This window comes from Myotis yumanensis, unplaced genomic scaffold (genome assembly GCF_028538775.1).
Source record: "Myotis yumanensis isolate MYYU_CA2020_CCGP unplaced genomic scaffold, mMyoYum1.0.hap1 SCAF_14, whole genome shotgun sequence".
In the NCBI taxonomy this organism is placed as follows: Eukaryota; Metazoa; Chordata; class Mammalia; order Chiroptera; family Vespertilionidae; genus Myotis; species Myotis yumanensis.
Genome location: NW_027223765.1, coordinates 22,400,768 through 22,418,374, shown reverse-complemented (window position 1 = coordinate 22,418,374; position 17,607 = coordinate 22,400,768). Strand labels below are relative to the sequence as shown.

The following is a 17,607-nucleotide window of genomic DNA, read 5'->3' as shown; positions in this document are numbered from 1 at the left end:
ATTACTTCTTTTCTACTACGGGGAAAAATTAAGAGATAGAAAGGGAAGGAGGGAGGGAGAAAGGGATAGGTATTTGCACTTCAGCTTTCTTCTCCTTATCCACCACTCCAAGCAAAGTAAACACACTGAAGAACAATAAAAAACAATGCAAAGGCCAAAGCTAAAATATATAACACTATCACCATGTCAATTAGGGCTCTTGATTATAAACAACAGACACATTCTGGATAATCTAAGTCAAATGGGATTTATTGGCTGTGTACTGAGTAGCTCAAAAAAATGAAACAAGACTGGAGAATCACGCTTGTACAGGAACCAAGGAAGTCAAATCACAAAGTCCTGCCTCCACAGCATAGAATGGAGTTTGCAAGGTATGTTACTGCATCAAGAGTGACAGGGCAGGAAGGAGCATCTCATCAGCAGCTCTTAAGGTAGATCTTGTGCCCGTGATTGCTCCAGGTGCCAAGGTGCAGCTCTCAGGCTGGGACCTCATGCCAACCTTTAGGATTCTTTAGTCATGAGAGCTGAGGGGCAGAGTTCTACCTAAACTAGAAAAAAGATTAGGTAAGACGCCAGGCAGCTGAAACTATACATGTCCTCTACTAAGATCAAGTTTTGATAGTGGACAGACCTGAAGTGCCTTTACTTTGACTCAGTGTCTTGCTTCATATCTATAAAAGTTCAAATTTAAAGTTCATAAAAATTAGTTCAAATCTCTTTAACATTATTGAATTTACAATTTATAGTCTATTCCCAAGGCAAAATTTATTCTTTCTAAAGTGGTTCCATCAACCAATACTAGACTGAGTAATTTAGATGGGGTCTAGCAAGTTTCTTAATACACTATAAGTATTGCCTCTTGCTTTATATTCAATCCGTCTGCTAATTTGGTTTCTTGCTTGCCTTTTTTGCTGCAGCTGTGCACCGGGTTAACTATTTCAATGGTTTTCCTACAATAACCCACAAATTTTTTCCTGATCAGTGTGCTGTATGATTGGTTCTTTGTTCCTAAGATAATTATTTTACATTTGTCTACACTGAACTGCATTTGCCATCTGCTGGCCCAATCACCTAAACAATCCAAATCTTTTTGAATCTGATTGCATTGTTCCTCATTATTTCCTCTAGCTCCAATTTTAGGATCATCTGCAAACTCTGATATCTTTTCTTTAAAGCTTGGACACATTTTATTTTAATATAGAAGGATTTTTTTTTAAGTGACCCTTTAGACACACCAGCTGAAATCTTCTTCCAACTTGAAAAGTTTCCATAAAGCTACCTTCTAATTACATCGTCAAAGTGCTGCTAGAAACAAAACTACTAGAACCCATTCTATTTCATCTTTCCTTACATTGCCATGTTTTACAAGTATTATGTCTTCTAAGTTCTCTCCAAAGCATAAATATTTTTAAGGAAACAAACATTCTGTTTTCTAATATGTACATTAAAGATAAATTTTATGGTAATAAAATTCCTAAAGTACATGTGGCAAGTTATGAACAACTTCCACACATAATACATTTAATTTACTCATTCAAATATATTTGAAAGAAGATAAAGTCTAAAGACCTAATCCCCTCAGGCATTATAACTTACCTTTTAACTAAATTATACCATACTAGATCCCCATACCTAAAAATATTTTTACTTCATATTTCACATACTCCATTTAATTTTAAACCTCCCAATAATTCAGTATTTCTTTTGCAGATTTCTAATACTGTAATATTGTATTTAGATACTTATTTAGCAAAATTCACCCTTCAAATTAGATTTACTTGGTATATCTGAACATAGTAAACCCTCATTAATTATGATATTAAGTACCGTTTAAATCTAGGAAGAAAGATTAGCGCCATAAATTTCAGAGATTTCTTTGTATAATTACATTTCAAAAAAAGCCCTACTGGAATAACCCATTAAAATTATAAAAACTGCATTCATATATTTGCTGCCATTTTGCTATTTCAAGTGGTGGGTACAAGAGACAAATTGAATTTAAAACCTACTTGTATTCACTCATTCAATAGTCGGTGAATGTTTTAAGAATATAAAGTTAAATATAAGATAGTTCTTGCCCTCAGAGAAGTTTTGGGTAAGAAAGAAGTAGCTATAAGGTATAGTCACATGGAAGTTAGTTAGGAAGAAGGAGAATTTACTTCTAGCTAATAAGCAAAAAGCTCTATGAAGGGGATGCATTTGAACTTTATTTAAATATTTAATGTCTTTTAAAAACAAATCTACTAAACTATGAATAATATCATAGAAAAGATAACTATATAATGCTAAGCAGTCAGAGTGGGGAAAAAAAGGCCTCAAAATAGAAAGAGGTTTGCTGGTAATTTCTGTGTGGTGGAATTACATGTGTTTTATATTTTTTAATTTTTCTGTAATGAACATATATTGTTCTTATTATAAAAAGCCATAGTAAAATATTTTTATATTAATATTTTAGAGCCATACTTTGACCAATAATTGAACATTATTAAATGAAATGCTCTAAATCAAAACACTCCAATAACAGAAACATACAACAAAAAAATTAAGTCAGTAACAAGTACTTATATGTTAAGTAATACAAAAAAATGGATCTAAAGGACTCACTAAATAATTCATAATTTATTGAGCCCCCCTCCTTTTTTTTCTTTAAAGAACTACTGGTTTGGGGTGAAATATCTTTCCTTATAAGGTAGGCTTTGAAAATATATTAAGAAAAATTATTTTGTAATAGTGAATTTGCTACTAACAATTATTAGGTTAGGTCTTTAATCTAGGTTTGTAGAAGGACTCTCTAACAACTGACTAATCTGAAATGTTTTTCAAACACTTATAAAATGATACTGAAGTTATATCCAGGGATATTTTATTTATATTTTAAGTGACATAAAAGCATTCAATAAAATAATAATGAACAACTACTGACTTTTATTTCAAACAGTTCCCATTCACTAAAACTTTGGGTAGTATGCTATATAAATAAAGGCTTTGACTAACTGTGTTAAAATCCATTAAAAGTCACAAAATTCCATTGCAAGTCACCAAATTCCATATATTATTTAATTCTACATGTAATCTGATGAAGGTATTTCAATGAGAAATTGTACATATCTTAACTTCCCACATGATTCTTATCAAGAAAAAGAAATGTGCCGAAACCGGTTTGGCTCAGTGGATAGAGCGTCGGCCTGCGGACTGAGGGGTCCCAGGTTCGATTCCGGTCGAGGGCATGTACCTGGGTTGCGGGCACATCCCCAGTGGGAGATGTGCAGGAGGCAGCTGATCGATGTTTCTCTCTCATCGATGTTTCTAACTCTCTATCGCTCTCCCTTCCTCTCTGTAAAAAATCAATAAAATATATTTTAAAAAAAAGAAAAAGAAATGTGTAGGAATAGGGAAAGGAGGAAATAAAAGGATTTGTTACCAGAAGTACAACAGTAAGAGAGAGTTCCAATAAACATTTACTTATTTTACTACTTGCTTATCTTTTTAAATCCTAATCTAATTTTTTAATTCTTTGATTTTATGCTCTACACTGGACTGTATTTAAATTAGTAGCATCCCATGGTAACTTGAAAACAAAACTCAACTAAAACTCACCTGAGATGTATAATGAACTATACAAGATTAATGAATAGTAATGTTTCATCTAGTTTGTTAATCTCCCTAAGGATGAAATTTTACTGCTATTATACTATTAATACTGTTTCACAGACTCTTACTAGTTTTCAATTGTATAAAGTTAGAAGAAAAACCTCAAAACAAATTCTACTAAAGGCAATATAGTACGCAAAGGTCAAAACTGGCATTCCCAGGCCACATCCAGTAGGCAAACAATTCATCCTGAATCTATTGCCAAGATTTTAAATTTAAACTTTCTACATAAAAAGTCTAGATTTTTCTTTCAAAAAAAAATCAATAGATCTAGAGACTCTGGGCCCACTTCTAGAAAAGCTCTCTAGTTGCTTGGATTTCCCTAGACCATTTTCGTCCACACTTTCTATTGCTTACCTAGCAACAGACTATCAGGACTAGGGTTTGTGACCTCTAGAGAGAGTACAGAGGCAGTCAGATCTTGACTTGGATCCCAGCTCCTCCACCTCCAAGCTGGTTTAATTGCTTCAAGCTTCAATTTCTTCATCATAACAAAGAAACTTATGATTAATTATGCAAAGGTTAAAGTAAAATAATATTTATAATGACAAACACAAAATTAAATGGTCAATAAATTTTAGTTATTATTACACTATTTGAAGTTCCTAAGCCTAGTTAATTCAGATTTATCATAAACACTTCCCTCCTTTATAGACTCTAAAGAAAAATGAAATCACTATGGCCTTACCACTTTGTAAAATATGGATAAGAACAGTAAGTACCTTATAGATCTATTGTATTAAAATGAGTTAATATATGTAAAATGCTTAGAATAGTACATGGCACATACCAAGCTATAAAAGAAGAGTTTATTATTACTAATAGTAGTAGTGGTAGTTGTTCCCAGAGAGTGGGGACACATGAGCTTAATACATGTTTATGAGGAGAAATAAGTTCATGAGTAAAATTGTGACTGAATGAATAGGAGACAGTTATCAAGATTATTTCTTTGTCTATAGTCTTAAGAGTTCTCTCAAATCTCCCGTATTTTTATGTTAAAGCTGAAAGCTTCAGTGAAAACAAGTTATTCTGATGTATAAACAAGCAATGTTCTGGGCTTCAACATAAATAATTGTTAAACTCTGATGGAAACAAAAGAGCTGGCCATAATCCCAAGCATGAAGCATGCACATTATATGATGTTCATAATTTATTTCTGAAGGAGTTTTAGAGCGGCCCTATTTCATGACCAGTCTAGATCCAGACCAGTCTAAGCTAAGCTTTCTTTCTAGTTCTTTGGTGCCTCCAGGGATCTCAGCAGCTAAGTTTAGGACCAATGCAAACAGGGACTGACCTCACTGCCTTTCAGGACTATAAGTTTCAAAGCCTCAGCCACTGAAAACAAAGAATGATGGAAAAAGTTTGGTCAAACAGCAGCAGTGATTCTCTATTAAGTGGTAGCATTTCAAGGAAACAATCCGATCTTTAGCATACTAATCATCTCAGTCCACGTAGTTTTTAATTAGTCTGGGAATAATAAAGAAGCTCAATTTTTCAAGTATTTAATTCAACAAAAGAAAAGGCAGTCTCCCTGCCTTGTCACAGAAATCCTTTCACTCAAAGCAATGAGAAAAGGCAACAAAACTGACTTAAAAAGAGTAATTTCCTTTCTAACCTAAATAAACTTTACACAAACTTGCCTCTGATAATCGACTAAACAAGCTGCACCACCAGCATCAAGGGAGGGTGTGCGGATATCTAGCAGGTGCTGCAGTTTATCACAAAACCGTCTAAAATAATTGGAAGTGACAAGCAGCACTACCACAAATGATTTATTAGTCTTTCACTCAGCTTTTCAGCTTCCTCGGGGCCAGAATAAATAATTTACCAACTCTGTATCTTCCAATCATTAATTCTTCCCTATGCATCCAAACTACATTTAACACTGAAAGGGTTCAGTGGAATAAAACACACAATAGGAATATTTTTTCCAAATATAGAATTATCTGACCATATGAAAAGGCACATTTGTCAATCAAGATGTATGATCCAGATGTAAAAGAATTAAGGGCTCAAAGTCAGCAACTGAAGTTGGTTTTGAGGGGAAAAAATCAAATGGAGAGGAAACAGAGGCTAGCAAAAGCTCTCAGATCTGAGGGAAGGTTCCAGTGCCTCTGCCAACAGCCGACCTAAGGGGCAACCTAAGCACACTGCCTGAGAGAGACCAGAAACCTCGCATGTCACCATCTAATAGTCAACTTACTGACTAAACTGACAGTCTCCCTAAAACTTCCCTTTAAGTTATAAAAAAATACATAGTGGTCCCTCAAAAACAAAGTAGGAACTTTAAAAGATGAAAAGATAAGAATTTTGTTCATGTAAAATAGACTGGATACAAGACAATATGAGGCATCTTCTTTAAAATATTTTAGTAGCTATTTCATAGGGTTTATGAGACAAAAACATATTCCTGGGAATTAAAAAAAAACGGATGTTAAAATCTTCCAAAAAAAATTGACAATGATGTTAAAAGGTATGTCTATTAATTACGTAGAGAAAACACAGAGAAAGCAATAACAACAAAAAATCACATACTAAATCCATTTTTGACGTAAGCTAGTCTTGTCTCATTAAATCAGCATCTATGATTAAAACAGAGATCATTTTTGGTACATAATGTATGGCATTATTAGAAGAGTATCTGTTTATAACACACCATAAACATTTTTTCAGCTTTCTGAAACTACTGATACAAAGGAAATGATCCAGACCTACCAATTTCTTTAATCTTTTTTTTTTAGAAGAAATACTTCCAAGAGTATTTCAAGAAAGGGCTAATGACATTAATACTCTAATATTTGGCATTCTGTGAGGCAGCTTCAAGCTGTCAGGCACATTGTCAAAGAATTTCGTATATTGACAGCTTTCTCTTCAATGGTTTGAAAGTGCATTACAATCAAAATTTTAAGTGTATATGTGTAAGTATACTTTTAAATGTATAACTTCTTCCAGTTTATTAAATACATTAAAATAAAAGAAGCCTGACTAATGAAAATTATAAGACAAATTTGAACCTCAAAAATGCAATTCCAATTATAAAATTTTCAAATAAGCTCTAAAAACTTCCAAACTATTCACAAATAAAAGTATCATTCTCAATATTAAATATTTCACTATTATTAACAGAAAAAGTTATGTAACTGCCTAGGCACAAAATCATATTGTTCATATTAAGCAAAACCTTCTTATATATGCACAGACCCCGTGCACCTGCTGTTACAGAAAATGAGACCCCCAAATACCATAGGTTCGAGCCTCCCACAGATTAATATAAAACAAAAATGTAAAAACTAGAAAATATAACAAAAGACATATTTTTCAAACAAATACCAAAGAATATATTTTTGGAATTGTGGGGTTTTTTTATTACGGGGTGAGACAGAGGATAGGAGGAATTTTTTTTTTAAAGAGCAGCATGGCAAAGTTGTCCGCAGGCTTCTTTGTGATTGGGTTTTAAGGACAGAGGAACTTCAGCAAGGAAAGCGAAAGCAATGCACAGCTCTAGTGGCACCAAACTGCCTGAGGATGCTGCCTAATGCTAGAACCTGGACACAACACTGTAAGAATTGAGAGCAGTTGTCTCATGTGCTGAAAACACTGAGCCCAGCAGAGCCACATGAATATCTGTGGAAGAAATCTGTGCAAAGTATCCTGACCCTTAAATGTCCATCCAAAGAGAAGCAGATACACACACTATGGTACTATCATGAAATATGAGAGAACAATTAAAATTAATAAACCAGATGTAAAAACAGAAGGAACAGCTCAGAAACAATGTTGGGTAAAAAGAATAAAAAAGCAAACTGCAGAGTGACTAATAAAATATTAGTAAGAACACTCACTGTTAATAAACACATGAATATAGTAAATATAAAAACATGGACATGAAGGATATAAACTACTTTCAGGATGGCAGTTATCTCCTAGAAAGAAAGGACTTTAAAACATTATATATATTTATAGGTAGGTAGGTAGAGCAAATGTTAACATACTAATTCTGCACGGTAAATATAAGGTCACCTGTATTTTTGTGACTATTTGGATTATTTCTTAAATATTTTAAATCTAAGCCATGATGTAAATAATTGTTTTCTGAAAAAAATTTTAAGATTTGACCATATCCTTACCTGAAACATGAGGGTCTACCTTCTTAAAAATCAATGGTTTGGCTAGTCTCCATATTCCAAAAAGTTTTAAATCCAATCTAAGAAATTAAAAATTCCACCCTCTTTTCACAAATGATTTGACTTAGTAATAATTTCAAATCAAGTCCTCAAGAGAATCCATGATTTTATTTCAAAACTAGAGGCCCAGTGCACGGATTCGTGCACCGGTGGGGTTCCTCAGCCTGGCCTGTGCCCTCTCGCAATCTGGGACCCCTTGGGGAATGTCGGACTGCTGGTTTCAGCCCAATCCCCGCAGATCAGGTCAAAACCGGCAGTCTGACATCCCCGGAGGGATGTAGCAGTGTGTGAAGCGGTAGGCGGCCGGGGAGGAGCCTGATCCAGGCCAGGTGCCACATCGCTCCCGCTCCCGCTCATCGTGGCCCCCCTGCACCTGCCTCCTCCAGCACTGCCATGAAGGCAGGAGAGGCTCACGCTGCCACAGCTGCGTGTGCCAGCCATGAGCCCAGCTTCTGGCTGAGCTGCACTCCCGCTGTGGGAGCGCACTGACCACCCTGGTGGTCAGTGCACATCATAGCAACCGGTCAACAGGTCGATTAGGCTTCTATATTTATAGACTGAACTGGGGGATTCCACCATGTAGACCTCATATGAAGTTAAAAATCATTCTTAGCAAGGGCTTTTAAATAGCAGGTTCTACCATTTCTTGTTAAAACAAACAGGCTTGAGACTAACTCCCATTTGTTGGCTCTAAGAACTTCTCTGGAGGAATCAGTCACTTCATTAGTTAAATATGTTCTTTTCCATTTTCTTTGTTTATGTGAGGCATTAACCTTGTTTGTTTAAAAAAAAGAGAGAAATTCCTTTAGACATATCTAATGAAACTTTAAAAAAATGTAGTACCACAATTACAAACTTTTTTATCTTTCATTAAAACTTTCTGTTCAGGTCCTAACAGGTTTGGCTCAATGGATAGAGCGTCGGCCTGCGGACTCAAGGGTCCCAGGTTCAATTCCGGTCAAGGGCATGTACCTTGGTTGCGGGCACATACCCAGTAGGAAGTGTGCAGGAGGTAGCTGACTGATATTTCTCTCTCATCGATGTTTCTAACTCTTTATCCCTCACCCTCCCTCTCTGTAAAAAAAATCAATAAAATATATAGTTTTCTTTAAAAAAGAGCAAAAGAAAAAAAATTTCTGTTCAGTTTAGCCCTTTTTTATAGACCTTTGGAAATCTGACAAGTAATCTATAGCTAAATAAAAATAAGGTGCCTCCCATTTACGATCACATTTGTACACTGAAAGAAAAGTTTAATATACTTTTGGTCACCATGAAGAAAATATCAAAGATACTGTTAATTTTCATAAAAACTGATATTCTCTCAAAGCACAACCATCTGATTTAAAGAATTACTGGCTTGTTATCTTAAACAAGAAATCATATTCAACTTATATTGATGTTTTCTATCTGAAGCATGTCATGCAATATTGTAATTTATCTCATAAATCTACTAAAGTGTGATCAAACCCTATCAACTCTGATTAGCATAAATTTGAAACAATGAAGCAATCACATCTGTTAAACAGTTCTAGCTTGGCTAAACATTTAAAAAGTTTATACAATAGCACAATTAAATTTTTTCTCCATAAGACCTTTCTGCACTTGATTTCTCATTTTCATAACTTTTTTTTGCCTGTACTGAGTTCAGTATAACATAATATGTAAAGTGGGATAATCCAAATGAAAGATAAGAAGGTGGAGGAAGTGTGGAAGATGAAGTGATAGAGATGGTGTAGGTGTGAACTGAGTACACTCCAAAAAATATTTTAATGGAACTCCAAAGTTCTCAAGATAAGGGAAAATAAGTCAATTTGAATGAAAAATACAGTAGGTCTAATTTTATCCTGTAACTACTCCTGAAAATATATGTCAAATTTAAATAAAAATATATTGGCATAAAACAATGAATTCAAATTATGATTTATGAAGCAAAAGATTACTGTCCAGCAAAACATCATCACCTACTTTTTTGGTGCAAAATCTCTAATTTTTGAAACTTCAATGATTTTATAAAAATACTATAATGGTGTGTATAGAATTAATATGTGAAAAATTCAATTTCCAAAAAGTAATTCTATGTAATTTTAAGAATTTAAGCAAACTCAAGCATAAAAATAGCTAGTTCCTAACGATACTGAGTCTGTGGGTTAAAATGAGTGGTCAATATTAAAGATAAAATTAGAATACTGTTATGTAACTTTCCCAAGTTATTGGTCATTATTGCTTTATACACATTATGTCTAAAATATAACTTAAGAATATGTAAACATTCTACTAGATTGCTAAAATATCTAAATTACTATTAGCCCCATCAAGAGAGAATAATTAAGGGATAAGAGCAACAGTTCAAAATGTTTGTCAATGATTAAATCAGTTACCAATTTCAAAGTTTATTACTCAAAAAAAATGGACTGGTTATTTTTAGTTTTCAAGTTTTAAGTGAAAAAATATGCCCACTCTATTTGGGTACTTAGAAACAAAATAAAATCCCATCTTTCAACTCCAGTATTATGCATACTTCATATACAGTTATTTCTTATATATCAACAAAATCAAAAGACTTATTGCAAGAAGCATGCAATAATGGGGAAAACAACAGAAAAAAAGCATTTCAAAAACAGAAATGCTTTCAGCAGTTATGCAAAAAACTGTAACTTGCCAATTTTATCCTCTTCCAAACATCCTTACTTTGGTCTATATTTCTCAGTATTGTGTGCTGAGAATGACTTATAAGGGATCTGATAATCACTTTGTAACATGTATTTTGTCTTTTTTTAATTAAAAAAATTTAATGTTGACATTATTCCCTTTCCCCCATAAGTTTTTTTAATAAAAACTTTTCCTATATATGATCTCTTCAATATTCCAACTTTTACCTACCAAATTAAAAATAGGATCTGGTCAATAGATTATATATGTGCAGGCATGCCATGTTTAAATAATTTCATTAGTGTGATTTCATTTTCTGGTTTTTTTTGGTGGCGGTACGTTTTTTAGTATTTACTGTTGAGTGAACAATATCAATACCAAGGTGGTCAAAACCAAGACACTGCATTTAGACAGTATAGTACTCAGTAGTATTAAACACTCTTATGTGTTATTATTATTTTGTAGTGCCCTACAAAATCCTTGCAGTATAAAAGTCCCTTTGTTATTGTGGAAACTCTAAATTTAATAAGCTACTATTTAATCAGTCCAGAATTCAAATACACATTCATGCCAAATATTGCAATCACATGGGAGATAGGAGGAAAGATATTTGAAACACTTCCATGGGAACAACCTTGGGTTGTTCTCTTAAAATATCAGTACAGGAACCCAAACTACTTCACATGCTATCCACAAAACAGATGAGGTATGAAAGAAATCTTGCGTTTAATGTGACCTTTGGCTGTACTTTTACTTGTCATAATTATAAAGGAGCTACTCTCAGAGCCAACACATAAGCTATGTTATTACTCTTACAACCATTTCATAAAGTGCTTCACACTATGACAAATTCCAGGCAGAATATATGGAAACTCTTATTTTTGTTACTAAGCATAATAGGTCTTTCTGAACAAAAACAGTTCTGATATTATACATATGAATAATGACTGCATGAGAATTTTTCTTTTTAATGTACATTCAAGTACAAATATGGCAGTGTGGTTACCTAGTTCAACTTAACAAATCCTCTATAATCTAAATGCAAATTAACTAGAAATTTAATAATCTAATTATGACTTTAATAATGTAATATGCCATGTTAGATAAATACATGTCAAGAGGGAATTAAAAACTACACACACACACACACACACAACCAAAAAGCCTTTAAGCAACTCTTTTCTAGATATTCTTATTTTCATACACAGAATTTCAATAAGGAGAAAGAATTGTTTTCAAAAATGTTTTGGCAAAACTGTCAACTTATCAATATATGCAACATGGTTTTTGAAAGGAAAATTAAAAAAAGACCACTAGTTGATCCAACATAAAATTATAAATTCTGATGGTATAGCAAATAGAATTATTTTTCAGTACAATGTCAAATATGCCATAAATTATAATATTTACAAAACAAAACAAGCACAAATAATCTGTGTGAGAGGAAGAAAAACTCTATAGAGTTATCTACTATACTATAACCAACTCTGCCATACTTAACTTTTTCTTCCCAATAGTAATACCTCTCTATTTTCATATTGAAAATAGGTTCCAAAAGCTATAAAACATCCTCTATCTATATAAAAGGCTAACATGCTAAGTGTCCCTCCCACCGTCCAACCGGTTGCTATAATGTGCACTGACCATCAGGGGGCAGACACTCAACGCAGGAGCTGCCATGACGCACATTGCCATTTACAGAGAAATGGCAGTGCAGACTTGGCACTGACAAAGCAACACTCAGCTTCCCCCAAGTGGGACACAGGCCCCGCCACCACTCTAGAGCCGACACTGCCATGGGGCAAAATGCAGCTCATAGCGCAGCCCGCAAACAGTGGTTGTGGGCGCCGGGTAATGACGTCACGTTTTTGTTGACATTCTGAAGCCGAAATTGTCAACAGAATATGTCTGAAGACCAACTATTGGCACAACGTACCTCTGAAATCAAAAGAAAGCAACATCATTGACAGAATATGTCTGAAAAATAGTCATCAACAAGTACTACCAATACTGGCTGGAAATGCCTTCATAGTGAAAATGAGGTAAGTGAGGATGCAATTTTGTTTTGGTGGAATGACAGTTACATGTCAATTTTGCCTATCCCTAAATTTCTCCAAAGAAAAACCATCTGATGGAAAATTTACTCGATGTTGTAGCAAAGGCAAAGTTCATCCAAATGATAAAAATTTTCCAGAATACCTGGCATATTTTTAAAAAATAATGATAAATGAAGATTCTGACAGTAAAAATTTCATGGAAAATATTAGTTGTTATATCATGTTGTTATTGTTTATTTGTTAATCAATTTATATATTATTTTCATGTACATTTTACTAATTTTCTTTCATCTCTGACACTTCTATTATAGAAAAAGGGCGAATAGCGGTATTAAAATATTTCTTCTAGTTAATTTCCTTTCAATGTGCAAGAATTTGTGCACCGGGCCACTAGTACTTTATAAAGGTCATAGCCACAAACTGCCTTGATTAGCTAACAAAAACACATAAATAGTGGTCATAATTGGAGTTAGTTTTATCACTAAAGAAAACATTTGCATAGATATAGCATGTGAATTAAGACTGCACTTAAACCTATATACATAAAAGCCCAGTGACCATTACAGCAGAACAACCGGACAACCAGAACAACCAGTCGCTATGATGTGCACTGACCACCAGAGGGCAGATGCTCAACGCAGGAGCTGCCCCTGGTGGTCAGTGTGCTCCCACAGCGGGAGCACTGCTCAGCCAGAAGCTGGGCTCATGCGCACAGCAGCGGTGGCAAGAGCCTCTCCTGCCTCCATGGTAGTGCTAAGGAGCAGTGAGCCAAGCGGTAAGGAGCAAGCAGGCGGGCAGTTAGGAGTGAGGGGTCAGACATCCCCTGAGGGGTCCCAGATTGTGAGAGGGTGCAGGCCAGGCTGATGGACCGCCCTCCCGCATGAATTTCGTGCATCGGGCCTCTATATATATTATATAAGACTATTAGGAATTATCCAATAGAAATTTGAGATATTACTAGGGTGACCACAGGTGCCAATTTTGCTAAGAAGATCCCAGTTTATACCTATTATCCTGTCATATTACAGTACACCCTTTCACTCTCAAAACTGTCCTAGATTGGATGGTAAATTACATGTTCATCCTAGCTATTACAGTATTTCGTGTTACCTAAATCATGGGTTTGAAGGATTTTCTAATGTAACATTAATTATTTACTTGAAAACTCTAACTTAAACTTCGAGTGATTCACATTCATTCAGATGCAGTTACCACCTATGGCATTCATACAATATCACCCGAACGAACTCTGTTGCTGTCCAACTCCTAACTAATCTGTTTTCTGATATCCTTTGTGTGTTTCAGACCCAGGATGGAGGCTTCCCTTTATCAGCAGATAACAAGGTCCTTTTCCCTTAGCCTCACACCAAATTCATGATTTTCCTTACTCTCTGAGGCTCCCCAAAATCTTTTAAATAATTACATTTAAGTGTTTAAAATTATAATTGGTTACTTTCTTGTCCTTGTGCACATATTTAAACACTTAACTGTGTATTAACACTATATTTAGAGTTAATTTAATAGTTTGTGATCGTTTCTATAAAAGCTTACGCATCAGACACTGAATCATTCTTTTTAACAATACACATATATCTAACCCTGATAATACCATTATTTTTATAAGAAAATAAGATTTGACCTAACAGAACCCTGTAAATGACCATGGGCTTAAAAGTAAAATTGCTGATCTGAGTGTTAGACATCAATCAGGCAAACATATAATCTCCCTGCGGCACAAATTCTGCAGGATATAATTCTGGTCCACTACACAGGATTACAAGAAGAATCAAATCATAAAATTCAAGAAGCTCAAGTATTGCCTACTGTTTAGAAAAGATGACTAAGTGTTATGCGGAGTGAAAACAGTTAGCAAGTTAAGCTATCAGAGATAAATAAAAATAAAACACCTCTGCTGAAAAACTATCTTATACGAACTACATATACAAAACTATCATGGTCTGAGAGAGACTCTTGAGAGTCAGACTAAATGAGTCCTGATCCCAGCACTATCACTTACTATCAGCTTGTGCAAGCATAGCTAAATCTGTTTCCTCATGAGTAAAATGAAGATAATAACTGTATTTATCTTACTGTGAAGAGTAACAATCCAAAGATAGGAGTACTGTGCTTGCACATATTAAGTGCTTAATAAATGCTAGCTATTATTACAATGACCTCCATTAATGTCTCTTTCCAAAAATAAGTCCTAAAATTTTATTTTGATGTCAGGAGAAATTTCACATGTATGGGCATATGTGTGTGCACACATATGTGTATCTCCCAATGAGAGATCACTGAGATGACACAGGCAATAGTCCACAAATACTTGTTAATAGTGTGGGCTCGGTATATGATCATGACAACTAATATAGATCTTATTCAACACTGGAGACGGAATATTTTTTCTTCTAAAAAAGTCCACACTGGCATACTGAAGCAGCTTTTAAAATAAAATTCCATATATAACAGTATTTGTGGTTGTTCATCTTCAGAACAGAAAAGTAATTGATATGTACAATTACACATATGTTTAAACCCATGTATGCAAATGAAACCGCTTCCTTTATGGCAAGTACATGACGATACTAAAGCAATATTCTAATTAAACATTCATATATTCAATATTTCAAAATAAGAAATTTGGATATAAATATGCATAATTTACAATTCTACAATGCAACCTGTCTACAGAGGCCATTTTCACTATATTTCAACAGATCATCACAAGTAATGCACAATACTACTTCTCTTCGAAATGTTAAAAATTGTAAAGTACACAGTAATTCACTGTAAGCAAACACAAAAGGCCATGTTGTGCACATGACACTCTTTTACCCAAACAACTATTTTAACCTATTCATTAAACCCATTCTACAAGCGAGCCTGAATGACTACACTATCTTATGAAATAGACTCAGAAGATGGAAGATATACCTTATTTGGTTAAAAATAGAAACTTTACATAAAAGAACTGCTACCTAAAGTCCAGGAAACTATAGTTTGCATTTATAAAGACCCTTGTCCATTTTAGTTTATTAAAATCAAGTAGCATGAAACTTTCCATAAGAGAGATGATATGAAATAAATATGTCACTATGACTGATATAATATCTATATAAACATCATGCTGTTTTTCAAATACACATTTAATGGGGATTTAAAAAACAAAGGCAACATCAGTCAAATTTATATCTCAAGGATCCAAATCTAAGTTGGACTTCATTTCTCTGAACTTTCCTAAAATATTCCAGTTGTAAAATAGATTTGCCACTAAAATAAAATAACTAGGACTCCATTATTTATTCTAAAGCAATTAAGAAATACAGCCTGTCCTCTAGAAACACAAAGGGTAATGTGGACTGTGGTTTAGATGTTCAATTGGTTGAGAGACGATAGGCTATATTATTAATTTGTAAGTGACTCTAGAATGAGTACGCATGCACATACACATATGAACATTATATCATCGATAACCCTAAACAGGTAAATTTAAAGCTAAACAAAGCATAACTAAAAGTTTACCTCTACCATATTATTTTTTTTAATCCATGGGCATTGCAATGAATATACTTTTGCCTTGGAGCTAGTACTTTAATTTTAAAGAACCACAAAGAAAAAAATCAAAACTAGTCAGTAACAATGCAGCGTCTAAAAGCAATAAACTCAAAATTAAGTTATAAATAATTTAAAGCATGTCATGAAGATGTATTAATAATTCATCAGATAAATAATTTACTAAATAATCAAATAAATAAATAATGAAATACATAAATAAATCAGCAAATAAATAATTCTGCAAAATAACCTAAACAATAAGTCACCAAAACAAATCACAAACCTACAAAACTATGATTTTCTGTATTCTGATAGTTTTAAATAAGCAAATGTACACAAACTAGATCAACCCTTGTTAGAATTAGAAGTATTTTTCAATGCTATTGGTAAAATCCTCATCTCAATACATAAGAACATATTTTCAATTTTTAAAAGACTGCATAGGATTGCTTCTTATAAATTATTAACATAATTATAATATATTCTCTTCTATATTTTACATATAATATCTTTGCCTAACATATTTCCCCCAAACAACTGAATACTTAAAATATGTTTAACTTATACTTTTTTTTTTCAAAGCAATACTTACAGTATAATAGTGCTACAGCTTTTGATTGTTTTCCTATCAGAAAAGTCTTCTTCATCCACAAAGTCTTCCTTCACCAAGTCTTTGGAAATTTTCTGCAGGGGTAGAACAGTAAGAATAACCTTAATTATTACAGACGGCATTTCATTCACTAGGGAACAATGTTTTATAATTCTACAAAGTAGCAATGGGATGTGGACATTATTAGGTGAAAACTATGTCAAGTCTGTAGAAGTCTTTAATGAACCAAGTACAAGCTGACAGAGGCCAGCTTCCTCTTTTAGAACTGACACACAAGCTGTTAAAATTGGCGTGATTTCAGACATGAAGACAAAAACTTCAAAAGAAAAAGTGACTGGCTGACATCTAATCCTATACTCAATTTGAGAAGCTCAAAGTCCTTAAAAAAACACATGCGATCATTTAACTATTACAATTTGAATGTAAGGACAATATAATTAAAACACCACAAAGAATCAAAACACAACTGACCTCATAAATCAGTCTTCATTGAACATTTAAAGTTTTTAACCATCTATAGTATAGTACTCTGGAAATCCATAAACTTTAGATCCCAAACTATGTATGATTAGTTTCCCCACAGAAATAAGAATTTTGTAATGAGTTTTTGACACATTTAAAAGAATAAATCCAAACAATATAGCACACTTGAAGAGAAGGAAACTAAAATTAATCAAAGTATTTTATGTAATTTATCTCAATGAATTGTCAAACCAACCTTTTAAGTTGAGTAATATTTTACCTTTTTTGTAGTCAAGGAAACTGGGACTCAGTAAGACCCCAGTGGCAGGGAAGATTCTAACTTTGCCTACACCAATTCCCTGTGAAGGTTTGCTCAACTACACACCCTTATTTTGAGCCCAACCTAAAAAATGCAGCAAATCCTAGAGCATCATAAATT

At 33.7% G+C, this 17,607-nt stretch overlaps 1 protein-coding gene across 1 annotated transcript in view; it reads right to left on the bottom strand.

Moving 5' to 3' along the window:
- The window catches only part of TBC1D5 (TBC1 domain family member 5), a 421,112-nt gene that overhangs the window by 369,368 nt on the left and 34,137 nt on the right, over nucleotides 1-17,607 (bottom strand). Inside the window, exon 2 of the mRNA XM_070433344.1 lies at nucleotides 16,689-16,780. The gene's annotated coding sequence lies outside the window, so the exon portion shown is untranslated. The remainder of the gene's footprint in view (nucleotides 1-16,688; nucleotides 16,781-17,607) is intronic.